Source organism: Panulirus ornatus, chromosome 11 (assembly GCF_036320965.1).
Source record: "Panulirus ornatus isolate Po-2019 chromosome 11, ASM3632096v1, whole genome shotgun sequence".
In the NCBI taxonomy this organism is placed as follows: domain Eukaryota; kingdom Metazoa; phylum Arthropoda; class Malacostraca; order Decapoda; family Palinuridae; genus Panulirus; species Panulirus ornatus.
The window spans coordinates 62701430-62713842 of record NC_092234.1 but is presented as its reverse complement, the minus strand read 5'-3'; the positions used below and the strand labels follow the sequence as shown (position 1 = coordinate 62713842).

The 12413-nt window shown below is 41.6% G+C and overlaps 1 protein-coding gene across 1 annotated transcript in view; it reads right to left on the bottom strand.

Moving 5' to 3' along the window:
- The window catches only part of LOC139751606 (uncharacterized), a 410068-nt gene extending 397948 nt beyond the window's left edge, over positions 1-12120 (bottom strand). Inside the window, exon 1 of the mRNA XM_071667208.1 lies at positions 11780-12120. The gene's annotated coding sequence lies outside the window, so the exon portion shown is untranslated. The remainder of the gene's footprint in view (positions 1-11779) is intronic.
- Positions 12121-12413: the final 293 nt, after the last annotated feature.

Sequence of the window (12413 nt, the reverse complement as noted above, 5' to 3'; positions counted from 1 at the left end):
GTTTGTGATCCATCAAGCAGCGCCACACTGGACGAGGTGTGGGAAGACGTAAGCCAGTGATCCGTGAGTCCTCCTCTGTGATGGCAATGCTCAACCCAAAAACTGATGTTGATTTTCGTGTCTTTGGAGCATCAGGAGGTGAGGGAAAGTTAGTCACCCACGATAGAATTAAAGGAGACACGAGAACTAGAGAGAGAGCTGCTCTGTCTGCGGGCGAGCTACCTGTGGTACCTCAGAGCGGAAAAAGTGCAGGAAAGGTAGAGCGACTGTTGTTGTTAGCGATGCCCTTAGCTAAATACCAAGAAAGACCTGTCAGTGGATGAAGAAGAGAGGTTCTCGCATCGCCACTGAATAAAGCAACGCTTTGCCTCACGGATAACGTACCTGCAACGATTACTGAAGGTGATACATGCAGAGTGGGAGTCGGAGGAAGGAGAGTTTTTCTTCCTAGCCCGATATACTCGATCACTTGTCTGTATGGCCTCAGAACAGGAACGGTTGAACCATGGATTGGGAGAAGTGGCCGTTAGGGAGGATGAGGGGATATATTCTTCCAATCCCGCAACAATAACCTCGGCTGTGCGTTTGGCCGAGAGAGAAACATCACCACATAAGAGACAGTAATCTACCAAAAGAAAATCAGAAAGGAATTTTCTTAAGTTATTCCAGTCAGCTTTGTTGAGGTGCCAATATTTACGTTCAGAAGTGGGAACTGGAGGGGGAGGTGCCGTTAACACGGTTAGTTACATGTATGAGAGTGTGTGTGGTCAGAGGATCGGTGGGTGTGAGATGGTGTGGCTACAGTGCGAAGGATTTGAGGTGAAGAACAGATCCAGAATATTAAGAGAGTGGTCACAGCGGTCAGGAACATGGGTGGGGTAGGTGATAACTTGCTCTCTCTCTCTCTCTCTCTCTCTCTCTCTCTCTCTCTCTCTCTCTCTCTCTCTCTCTCTCTCTCTCTCTCTCTCTCGGCAAAACTTTAGAGAGACAAATGCGCCCTATCGTTACCAGGTCGAGCCTTTGAACTACCCAAATTGCCGAATTTGAGGATTGCCTATTGCATACAGTGTTTGTTGTGTATGAGAGGTATAATTGTTGTCGCCTCAGACATGACGCACAACGCCGCACAAAGAATAATATCATGGAATTCAGAAAAAAATAAAAGCTGGCATAAGAGCGGGTAGAATACCGTAAACTTTCCTACATAGGAATCTTGTGGGGATGTCAATAACATATAAGCGACTTTGCATCATTACAGGTAGAGTTTCCACGGTATATATACATGTTGGTCAGTGCTACACACACACATATCAGCGAGTCCCTGAGCTAGAGGTGTCTCACGTACCAGCGAGACACTCGTTGGTAACTCGCACTCTTCAGTATCTAAGCTGAGAGCGTTTAACACAGTAGCCTCCCACAACGTGCAGGCATCCTAGCTTCTGCCCTGTTCAGCTGTGTGGGTGTAGAGATATCACGCGTGGGCCGAGGAACAAAGCGCTCTGATGGTTAGCATGACCGAACCTGTCACCTCGGCTGGATCTCCTCTTGCATGATCTCACTGAAAGGGCAGCTACACTGCTGCCACGAGGGAATGCTGAGGAGCTCTGCAGTGCATCGATAGAGCAGACTGTGCTGTGGTGGATCGGGCGTACTGCTGCATCAAGGACACTCGTCATGTGTCGCTCTCGACCGACGTCGTCTTGCTGGAGGGAGGTGTGAACCCACGAAGTGAGCTGCGCCAGCTGGACCCTGCTGATCAGCAGTGAGGACTGGTGTGCTGATGTGTCAGAGACGCAGTGTTCCAGCAGTGCCATCACTTGTGCGTCGGTGATGTCGTCTCACTGCGCGGGAGAGGTGACCGACCACTGCCTTGGTGAAGGGTGCGACACGGACGCCCCTCGTGTCTGTAGTAGTCATACTGCTACATGGGTCTCCAACACATGGCCCGCAGGCGGCATGGGGTCCTCTGTCTCTGTTAGAAGATTTAGGTTTCCTCCAATATCTCTAAATGGATAAGCACATGTGACACCAGCAAATGATGTGAAAATAGTTGAAATAGGATGAGCTGAAAAAAAAAAATGGGGTTATATGTCTTAAATGTGGCCACAGAAGTGTAATGAATATCGTCCCTTGTCTTAATATCAACAGATATTATACGTCTGACACGCCCGCGTAGATTGGTACGATGTGTTAAACTGGGTGATGCTTAAGAATGATCAATCACTGGAGCGGGTAAGTGTATGCTTGTCACTCACCAAGATCTGTTGTAGACTGAACAACAGATTACATCAACGTAAGCTGCCGACAAGGAATAACACAAAGACATCATACACTGACAATAGGAATATTTCAGTGTATTCTCTGCTTAGGAGGTTTAGATGATAATAAAAAAAATCTCTTCAAGGTATACTTAAAAATATGTCTACAGCAAAACCCTCTTTAAAAAGGACGTCTGTAACAAAACCCATGGCTTCGAAGAAGCAAGAAATAATAGATGAATGCTATGCGTTCAATGAAAGGTGGACTGATTTTCGGGTTTTGTTCTATGTAAAAACAAAGCCACTTGCCTGATATGCTGTGAGAGTGACTCTACTTGTAACGAGTACAAAATCAAGAGGCACTGTGAACTACGCCACAAAAAACTACTCATTGTTACAGAGAGATCTGCGAAGAAAACAAGCTCATACCACTTGAAAAAATCTGAGCAGCAATAGATCTTTTGAAAGACGAAGTGATGAAAATGTATTTGTGGTGGAGGTGAGATAGTGAAGGTGGGAAACCATTCAGTGACTGAAAGTTTGTGACGAAGTGCCCGAGGGAAAAGTTAATGGAGGAAATATACCCGGACGAGGTGGCCGGCGCTAGGAATGTCAGATTTTTTTGCAAATAGTCTCACCAGACACGTTGACGACATGGAGGAAGTGCTGCATACCACACTGGGTGACAAATCAACACACTTTGATTATGTTTCTTTCACAATGAATGTGACCAGCGATAAAATAGACATTGTTCAGCTTCCTACCTTTGTCGGGTGCATTCAGCAATCACACAAGAGTTGTGTACACTGAATGACAGACGTTACTACTGAAGATAATCTATTCATGAAGGTGTTTTGAAACTGTGGGCATTTTTCACCTGAGTTGGGCACCACAACGTGTTTACTGTTGGTGGAGGGAACCTGGCTGGATGTAGTTGCAAGAATGAATCAAACTAAGATTCAACGCTAAAGTTCCCATGTAATTTTACTGCATCGTCTACGAGCAAGATTCTCAGATGTAATAATGTGACGAGACTATTGCTGTGCCGAGCGTAAGTTCTGTTATGCATCACGACCTGAGCCATCACCAGTTCCAAAGCTTCTTCCCTGCGACAGATGGAGACTATGAGGATGTGTTGCGACGTGAGGAAGTCAAGCAGCTAGGCAGAGCTATGGCCCTGAACCCGTATCTTTTTTTTTTTTATTTTAAGTGAAAATGGCATTTGGGAATTTACTTCTCTAGGCTTCTTAAGAACAACGATCTCATGGTCGAAAATAGGAAAAGGCTAGAAAGAAACACACTTGTGTTCATTATGTTATGGTCCTCCATAAAACATATCCAAATGAAAATATTCAGCCGAACTACTCCATTAATACTTATATGAGTACTTGTGTACTATTTGCATATCATACACACACACACACACACACACACACACACACACATATATATATATATATATATATATATATATATATATATATATATATATATACGGTAATATGAAATACATCCTCCAGTTTCTTGGTCACCGAGTCGTTCCAGCATACATATATGTCATGACTGTACAGCTGAGCAAACACCTGACTTTTATGTCTCACATATGTGTCATGCAGGCTCATAGACCGAAGGTCAGATGAACGTGTCTAGCGTGATCCTCGCCTCTCATGTTGCATGCCCGCGCCTCGGTGCGTGTGTAGACAATCTATAATCATCCAGTATGTGTAGTAAGTCATGGATATGCCAGTAGGCAGCGATCACTCACCCGGAAATAGTGTATAATTCCTCAGGTGCTGAGCTGCTCAATGTTAGAAATTACTTTTGATTACCCCGCCACTGAATCCCGAATGTCATTACGTTGCTGACATCAGGCTGCGACACAACTGTTGGTTGACTCCTACTGCTGACGGTGGTTCAGTGTTGTTCTTCTTCTTGTTCATGATACTACAAAGATGACTATCAGTAGTATTGGTGTTCTTCACCACAGTTATTGGTGTTCTTCACCACAGTTATTGGTGTTCTTCACCACAGTTATTGGTGTTCTTCACCACAGTTATTGGTGTTCTTCACCACAGTTATTGGTGTTCTTCACCACAGTTATTGGTGTTCTTCACCCCTGTTATTGGTGTTCTTCACCACAGTTATTGGTGTTCTTCACCACAGTTATTGGTGTTCTTCGCCACAGTTATTGGTGTTCTTCACCACAGTTATTGGTGTTCTTCACCACAGTTATTGGTGTTCTTCACCACAGTTATTGGTGTTCTTCACCACAGTTATTGGTGTTCTTCACCACTGTTATTGGTGTTCTTCACCACAGTTATTGGTGTTCTTCACCACAGTTATTGGTGTTCTTCGCCACAGTTATTGGTGTTCTTCACCACAGATATTGGTGTTCTTCACCACAGTTATTGGCGTTCTTCACCACAGTTATTGGTGTTCTTCACCACAGTTATTGGCGTTCTTCACCACAGTTATTGGTGTTCTTCACCACAGTTATTGGTGTTCTTCACCACTGTTATTGGTGTTCTTCACCACAGTTATTGGTGTTCTTCACCACTGTTATTGGTGTTCTTCACCACAGTTATTGGCGTTCTTCGCCACAGTTATTGGTGTTCTTCACCACAGTTATTGGTGTTCTTCGCCACAGTTATTGGTGTTCTTCACCACAGTTATTGGTGTTCTTCACCACAGTTATTGGCGTTCTTCACCACAGTTATTGGTGTTCTTCACCACAGTTATTGGTGTTCTTCACCACAGTTATTGGTGTTCTTCACCACAGTTATTGGCGTTCTTCGCCACAGTTATTGGTGTTCTTCACCACAGTTATTGGTGTTCTTCACCACAGTTATTGGTGTTCTTCGCCACAGTTATTGGTGTTCTTCGCCACAGTTATTGGTGTTCTTCACCAGTTATTGGTGTTCTTCACCACAGTTATTGGCGTTCTTCACCACAGTTATTGGTGTTCTTCACCACAGTTATTGGTGTTCTTCACCACAGTTATTGGTGTTCTTCACCACAGTTATTGGTGTTCTTCACCACAGTTATTGGTGTTCTTCACCACAGTTATTGGTGTTCTTCACCAAGTTGATGGTCCTGTTCTTGACGATGATGATGAAGCTGCTTATGATGTCGCTCCTTCTCTTCTTCTTCTTCTTGTTGATAATGGTGTTGTTGCTGGTGTTGTTGTTTACGATCTAGACGATGCTATTGTTGATAAGGGGGAAGGGATAGAGTGCGTGGTGACTGGAGGGTGTGGTCACTGGCGGCAGGGAAGTGTGAGGAGACTGGAGGTAGGACAAAGTGCGTTGTGACTAAAGGCAAGGGAAAGAGTGGGTAGTCATGGGTAGGAGGGATACGTGCAGTGAGTGGAGGGATGGCAGAGGGCGTGGCGGTTGGGAAAAGAATAGACAGCAGGAATTCTGTGGTGACGTGAGGGAAGGCAGAAGTGTTCACATACCGGAGGGAAGGAAGGGTTCTTGGTGACGGGGTGTACGGCAGGGAATAGGTAATGAGCGGAGGGAGGCTAGAGTATATGGTGATGGGAGGGAGGACTATCAATGTGTGATCACTGGAGGAAGAGCAGGGAGTATGTGGCGACTGGAAAGATGGTAGAGTGTGTAAGGAAAAACATGGACGGACAGATAAAGAGAATCTTGCTGCATCCAGCATGCTGCTGGTGGACGATGCTGGTGTTAACTGTATGGGAAGTTCATCATCAGATTCTATACACTGTTAATCATTATCGTAACTACATCAGTTTTTTTTTTTTTCATCATCCTAACAGGTTTCTTGCACCACCAGTTGTCACTATGAAACTGGTGTCATCTCAGGTCGCGCTTGCCCACAGATGCACAGACCTTCAAGAACCAATGATCCGCACCAGTTGTTGTGCCTTTCGTAACCTGCAGTGTACGTACACAAGTCTTCTGTGATCCCTCAATCCTCCTGATAAATACAGGACGCTGGGCAGTGTCTTGTGTGTCGCTGGCTTCGTGTATTGCTAAAGAGACATAATCAAAGTGGGGTTACCTCGTCAGTCAACCACCTTGTGAATAGCAGGTCTTCCCCCACGTCGCCAACGTGCCTGGTGACGAGTGTGGATGCTGATCAACTGGCATTCCCAGTGACAGCCACTTTGCCAGGGTACATTTCCTCCATTACTTCCCCCCAGACACATGGTCGCATACTCGCAATCACTGAATGGCCTCCCAGTCCCTGCAGTATATCTAGCCCTCACTGACGACACGTTCTGATCACTTCTTCTACAAAAACATTTTGCTGCTGAGGCAGATTTTCTAAGTCGATTGATCTGATTTGTTCACAATTCTTCCAGTGAGAAGTTTTTGTGATGGGATTCATACTGTCTCTTAACACTATCTAAAAGTAGAGATAATCTCACAGTATTTCAGCCAAATGGCTTTATTTTTCTTACCTGAAACAAACATATAATCATCAGTCCACCTTTCACTGAACACATAACTCTCTTATACTATTTTCCGATTCTTTAAAACAAGGGGTTTTATTACAAACATCCCTTTTAAAGGGGGTTCGGTTGGAGACATCTTATCAACTAAAACCTGAAAAGGATCTTTACCATATACAGCTCATAGATAGAGATTATAATGTAATGTTCTTACTGTCAACGTATGGTATCTCAGTGCTATTCCTTGTTGGCAGCTTACGATGGTGTAGTCTGTTGTTCTTCCTACACCAGATCGCTATGAGTGACAAACATACACTTACTCACTTCAATTTTGTGGCTACATTTTGGACATAAAATCCCATTTTCTTAATTTATTCTCATACTGCAAGTACTTTCACATCATCTGCAGGTATTACGCATATGTTAATTACGCATACGTTAAGAGTTAGTTTTTGTTTCAAAATAATAAGTGTTTAAGTTATCCTTATCTCGCGATTGTGTAGTAAACCCATTCATTTCTCACAGAGGACAGAGGGCCTCATGCAGCCAGCGGGCCGTGGGTTAGAGACCCCTATAGCAATATGTATGTAGCTCATCGTGGCTTAGAATTAGGCTACCTGGCTGCCACACAGATGGACTGGGGTTCGATTCTCGGGTTATAGTGTGAATGATTTACGTCTGATATTGTATATATATATATATATATATATATATATATATATATATATATATATATATATATATATATATATATATATATATATCCCAGGGGTAGGGTAAAATAAATTCTACTACCGTATTCCGAGCGCGTCGTAAAAGGCGACCAAAGAGGGCGGGAGTGGTGCATTCAGACCCTGTCTTCCGTATTTCAATTTCAAGAATGGAACAGAAGCCAAACGGGGAGGTCTCATCCACCTCGAAGACTCAGGCTGGGGTGTCTAAATGTGTGTGGATGTAACAAAGATGAGAAGAAAGGAGACATAAGAGAATATTTGAGGAAAGGAACTCAGATATTCTGGTTAGGAGTGAAACAAAGCTCAAGGGTAAAGGGGAAGAATGGTTTGGAAATGTCTTGGGAGTAAAGTCAGGGGTTGGTGATAGGAGATGGTAGCACTACTCCTGAAGCAGGGGTTGTGGAAAAGTGTGTTAAGCAGTAAGTTCCAGACTGACGTGGGTCAAAATATAATTGGATTAAGAGAAATAAGTTATTAATAGATCTTATGCATTTATGTATAAAAAGTAAGATAGTAGCTGAATGGGTGTGTCAGCAGCTTTGATGCAAGAGACTGGGGTATCACCCATGGGTGATGTAGATGCGAAGGTGAGTAATGTGACAGTTGAGGGTATAACTGGGGTAAAGGTATGTAGTATATTAGAAAAATAAAGAGACAGACTGTCTTCAAGCAAATATCAGAATAGCAGTTTCATATATGGATTAAGAAATATTCATACTGATATCCTACACAAGACCAAAACTAAAACATGTCTCTCAGCTTTGATCACTCACATAAAGAAGCAAAGTGAGCTAATAGAGAAGGTCCAGTTGAGGGCAACAAAGATGACACCAGAATTAAGAATGCCAAAAGTTACAGGAAAAAAATTGGAGGATTTAAATTTGCCCATTTTAGAAGAGGGAAGAGTAAGGGGTGACCTGATCACAACCTTTAAGTTTGTAAAAGAGATATACACGACCTGGACAATAAAGTTTTTTTGAGAGATGTAGGCATAAGGTAGCCAGCAACAATAGCAACATATCAAATTACGTCAGAAATTTGTTAAAAAAAAAAAAGGATCTAGAAAGGAATTGCTTTTTTAACGTAAGAGTGGTGGATGAATGGGATAGAATGACTGAGGGCGTGATTAATGCAGACAGCATACATAACTGTTAAGTTATATGACACAAAATGTACAAGAGATGGGACCCCACGACTGTAGACAGTACCAATAGGAAATTACACACACACACACACACATTTACATTAGAATTACAAAGGTATGTGAATGCTATTGTATACACATGGTAATATATACACGTCAATGTATGCAATTGCAAAAACAAATACACAAACAAACCCAACTTCGACAAGTCAACAGATGATTGAACGAAAAACTGAAAACAAAATTATTCCATTTCTTTTCGCTGAAGCAATTAGTGTCATCCTACTAAATGTCATTTACTAAACCATGAGCTTAAATATTCCGTTTTATTTCGTTCATTTACATCTGGGTCACGACAAAAACGATGACAAATTCAGATGCTAAAGAAAAATACTGACCAGATTGCTTCCTCATACAATATTGTTGTTCCGAGAATTGGGAATTGCCTATATCCATTAAAAATGGTGAAATATATGTTTAATTAAACTAGCCCATTAACCGAGTTCCAGCTTATTCCCATTACAATAAAGCACAAAATCTTTTTCTCTCTCTCTCATGTACATATGAATATATACATATTTGTATATATATATATATATATATATATATATATATATATATATATATATATATATATATATATATATATATATATATATATTGGAAAGGATCACAATTCTGCGCGTGATCAAGTATATTCCTATGAGTCCACGGGGAAAATGAAACACGATAAGTTCCCAGGTGCACTTTTGTGTAAACAACTTGTTTACCACATGGCGTCCTAGCTACGTCTCTTCTTTGTATATCAGCTGACTTATATTTCTTTCTTGTATCTCCCCTGATGATGTGATTATTACACAAAAGTGCACCTGGGAACTTATCGTGTTTCATTTTCCTCGTGGACATATGGGAATATCATATATATATATATATATATATATATATATATATATATATATATATATATATATATATATATAAGGAAGGGTTAGCACTAACGCTGAAACAGGAGTTGTGGAAGTAAGTAAAACAGTGCTAGGGAGTAAATTCTTGAGAGATGTGGGTAAGAATGAAAGTGAATTGCGAGATATTGGTGACTATTAGTGCTTATATGCACCTGGCCATGGGAAGAAAGATCATGAAAGGCAAGTGTTTGGGGAGCAGCTGAGTGAGTGTATCAACAGTATAGATAAAAGATACCAGGTAATGGTGACGGGTGATATAAATGTGAAGGTCAGTTATGTGGCAATTGAGGGTATGATTTAGGGGCATGTTTATCCGGTAAAATGGTGGGAATCCTGTGTAGTTGTGTGCTGAAAAAGGGCTGGGTGATTGGCAATACCTGGTGTAGAAAGGGGGCCATACACAAGTGTATGTACATGATTGGGAAAGATGGTCAGCGAGGATTACTAGATTGCATGCCGATTGTTAAACGTTTGGATGTGAATGTATTAAGAGGTGCAGTGGTGGGCTGTCTGATCATAACCATGTGGAGGCTGAGGTGAAGATTTGTAGAGGCTTTCGGGAAAAAAGGGGAAATGTTATGGGTGCGAGGAGAGTGGTGGAAGTGGGTAAGCTTAGAAAAAGCGACTTGTGTGTTGGAATATCAGAAGAGACTGAGCATAGAATGGCAAAAATTATGAGTGAGCGAAGCGAAGGAAGAGGATGAGGAACGGGAGGTATTTAGGGAAGCTGTGCTAGAAAGCACAGTGCGTGGTGGTAAGACGAACAAAAGTTGCCAGTGAAAGAGAAAAAGTGAGGTACATGGGCGGTGCTTACAGCGAAGAAGCGCAAATGATTGAGAAATCTGTTTGGAGGTTGAAACTACGTTTTTCCGATGGTTTTGATGCGTTTGGCGCTATTCTGACCCTACTGTCTACGGCAGATCACCACCTTTTGAGATAGCGTCCCCACTCACCTTTTCCAATGATAATGGAGGACCCCCAATAGGAACTGGGGTTTTAGTAGGGGGAAATAACAAAAAGTAACAATTTGCGATAGAGATGAGGGTTAGAATCGCTCAAAACACATCAAAAACTCTCGGGGAAAACAATGTTAACCAAACCAAGCTTTACCTAACCAGGTCTTGCATGTGCGAAAATCGCCCCTAACCCGATCCCTGAGCTTTTGCGAATGCGGCTCAATTCAGCTGAGTGAATGTGACACACTGCACCGCCAACGGCGCGTGTGCAAGGAAACCGAGGTGATATTGATCACCTTGTTTTTCGATCACATGACGTCCATGACAAGTAAAAACCAAAACCGAACCAAAATGTACGTAAATGCTAAGGTTAACTACCAGAAAATGAATATATGGAGAAAAAGCACCAAGTCAGACCACTAACTTGGACTCACAGGCAAGTAATATTAGGGTAACAAAAAACGAGAAAAACATCTCCTTCTAAGACTCGTTCTGGACGGAGTATCTGTCTTTTCATTGGGTGGGAAAGGCAGTATCATTCTGCTTCTCTCTGTCTGTTCCATCTTCCATAACTGAACCTGATCGTGTATGTTTAGGAAGATGTAACAAAACAGAACATTTGTACCCCTATCTTTCCACCCTGCGAAAATTGTATCAGGCAAATGGGTAAAGCATCAAATTGGGGAGTAAAATGGGACTAAATCAGCAATGAAAAATATTCGACAACAGTCAACAAAATCCATGAAAGCTTTAGCAAACATTTCCTAGAGGTGACGCTTATCTTTTCCCTAAATGACATGGAACTTGGCAGACTTGGAGCGGCTGTGTGTACTGAAGGCATAACTGAACTGACCATCAGGTGCAAAACCTGACAAACACATACTGCCTCATACCGTCTCTATGTCAATCCTAAAATGGCCAACTAAACGAAATATGTTTGAAAAGTAATTCGTACACAGATAATGACAACGTTTAAAAGCGCTACTTTTAACTCATTAAGAATGCACGCGGCCACATCAAGTCCACGGTACGAAGAACCTTCTACTGTCATGTGTTAAGTAAATGATACGGTATGACATGACTGTCCATACTCCTGTCTTTATAAGTGGGCCACGTTAAACTGCACTTACCATAAAGTGACACAAGTACATGGTTTTTAAAAATGATTACCAGACAATGGTCGACAAATACAATCAATGGAAAACATGAACTCCAATCCAAACAGTGCTTGAAATGGAATCTATAATGACTAGCAACATGAGATGGATCAAACATTAAACAGGTAATTGTGGTACTTACGCTGCCAGCCAGATGTCCAGGTGGATGAACTCTCAACCCATCGGTGACGAGAACATTAGAAAGTAGTCACACTAGATCTAGATATTTCACGTTATTTTTGAAATAGATGTTGAATACATGTCATTTCTTATCACTCAGTGTTGCAACATTTTCACGTATCGTTGCTCATCATTTTATAATCAGTATTTGTTCAGCTGTTTCCACGTGCCGGCCACTGATCACTATATAAAGTAAAATTTCAACAATACTTTGTAACAGTTTTTCCACAGTTTTGTTCACCAGTCACTAATTGTAATAAGTACATGTTCATCGAACTTTTATACAATGCAATATTTTGTCTTTTTTTTGCAATATTTTGCTTTTTCTTTTTCACCAGTCAATATATGCTCCAATATTTCCAACATCTTGTTCACTAATCAGTATATATCATAACATTTCACCATATTGTTCACTAACACTTAACTGATCGAGAAAGTTCAAGTCCAAAAAATCTCAGATTTTCGTATCGCTTGAGGTGTATCTAAACTTCTCAGATGTATATATGTACTCGCTTCATTTGATTTTCTCTTTTCTGTTCGACTAAATCACTCGAGTCTTGATTTTCCTGCGATTACGAAACAATGAATATTAACCA